Consider the following 2,618-nt stretch of genomic DNA (forward strand, 5'->3'; position numbering starts at 1 on the left):
TCAAAGGATAATAATTTTTTATCCAAAAACTTGTGTTTCATTCACAAAGTCACGGACTTGTTCCACCAAATTTTTATTAGCAAAGGTATAATATTCTTCTTATATGTATACATAAGTATTTGGTTATTTATTGGTGACTTGAAGAATAATATTTCAGTAAAATAAAATAATTTTACAAATTTTTCGGTGATCGTATTTAACTTTTCCATGAAGAAATATATAAAATTTGAATTAATGTAAAATATTAACAGTTACCATAACAAAATTTGGAACATTGTAATTTTTGCATTTTTTTATTTCAAATACCTTAGTTCCTAAAAAGGGAAAAATGTATTCCAAAAACTGCACGTTATTCACCGAGTGATAGTAAAAAAACTTTGTATGTATTTATGTAACATTTAGGTCTTTACAAATATGGTCCTTTTTCCAGGATCAAACTCAATAACACAGTGCTACAGTTGAAAGTTAAACTCTAAATAATCTAAAACAGATAAAGGACATTTTTGCGAAAACTCTTCTTCCGAAAGAAGAAATAAATAACAATTATTTTCGGTACCTGATCCTAATGCAGTCAATTATTATTTCATTTCAAGTTTTTTCAAAAGATATGAAAAGAAAATTCATAGAATATTGAATATATTCAATGTACTCACTCTTTTCGTACATCTCTCTGAAGCGGACACGTCCCATAAGTGGACACATTTTTCAGTACCAATAAAATTCTTTGGGATTTTTACAATTTATCCCTCTTGAGCGGACAAACCGGACCGGAAATTGTTTTCCCCCATAACCGGACAGATAACAGAAATACAACACAGTTTATCGTTTACTTTCTTTTTATTCTTTCTTACAACTGTTGCTTATTCAATAATACGTAGTATATGTATAAAGGGAAATTCCCTTAATATTAACATCTTGTTGTATTGAAAATAGAAAAACCTACATTTGCAAATGTTTTTTGTACATATTCTTTTTTTACTTTTTGTAAAAATGCTAATATGAAAACTCAAATTACTTTACCTTGACTTATATTTTTTATGTTGTTGTTTTTAAATAAAATGGTTTAAAGAAGAATATAATTGGCCAATTCACAAGGTCTCCTATTATGTCATATTGTTATAATGTCCTAATATTTCACGACTCGGCTCTACCGACTCTTAGGCGTTCTGCGCAGGTCTCTGCTGGTTGATTATGATAACACATGAAACATAGCATACAGTAGTATTATTTTCGAACATTTTCTGCTTGAAAGGCAATAACAACATTTTCAAACCATTGCGAAATATTAGGACATTATGACAATATGACATGATAGTGAATTGAATAAAAACAATTTTTTACTACTCTCATAAGGGGACAAATTTTTCAGTCCCTTAGGTGTCCGCTTATGAGAGAGTACACTGTAGAAATATTGATATAATGTTGTTTAATATAAAATACATTTATAATAATTATGTTAAATTGTTTCTATTTTGGAACCAATTAATTTCTATTATTTTAATAAATATTTCATAATTAATTCAATTCAATGCAATTCGTCTACTATTTACATTTTAGTATTATTTTTCACTTACTGCTCTTTCTACTTTCATTTCCATAATCTACTACTATATCCATTTGTCGGTGTGTACATTCTTTAAACATTTAACGGAATTACTTACACATTTTTACGTTATCCAGCACTACATTATTGAGCAAAACTCTTTATTTTGACTAAGTTTTTTGTGTGATGAATACAAAATCATTCATAATAAGCTTTGATGACCGTAGCTAATTCAACAACCATCTAACGAATATGTATAAAAAACTACTGCATACTTTTAGGGTACAAATTTGGCGTGACTTTGAAAATTATGACGTAACGGTATTTGTGGTGAATTTATTTTTTATTCACCACACAATTTTATATTCACCACGAGTTTTTCAACACTTTTTTGAGGTGAATTTCTATTTTTATTGACCACAAAATGTTTGTGATGAAATTCCTTCCTTTTTTAATTCACCACATTTTTGTGGTAAATTTTCTATTTTATTCACCACAAAATTTTATATTCACCACGATTATTTTCACCACTTTTTTGAGGTGAATTCCTTTTTATTTTTATTCATCACAAAATTTTATATTCACCACTTTTTTGAGGTGAATTTTTTTTATTCACCATAAAATTTTATTTATTATATTCACCACATTTTGGCTTAGGTAAATTTATTTTTTTATTCACCACACTCAAAAATAAAATAAAAAAATTGCCTGCCGACGACCGTCGTCGACCTTTTTCTTTCTTCTTTTGGTCCTTCGTCGTCGTTTTTTCCCTCCCCCTCCCCTCCTTTTTTTCCTACCTATCAACCCACACCTTGGCAATGTGTGTGTGTGCGTGGTTTGTTTGCTGGCTGCTCGTTGCCAATTTCTTTGAAAATTTCGTTCGTCTTATCTATTTATTCGAATTTTAAAATAAAAAAGAATTCGGGAATTAAAAGATTTAAAAAAAAAATAAAACGAACGAACAAAAAATGTTCATCATTCACAATAGTGAATTTTGACGTTTTGTGGCATGTTATGGCAGTATATGGCAACTCTTGAACAAAAGACAGCTGTCAAAGTTTTATCATCAAGTTGC

Source organism: Calliphora vicina, chromosome 4, assembly GCF_958450345.1.
Source record: "Calliphora vicina chromosome 4, idCalVici1.1, whole genome shotgun sequence".
Classification (NCBI taxonomy): Eukaryota; Metazoa; Arthropoda; class Insecta; order Diptera; family Calliphoridae; genus Calliphora; species Calliphora vicina.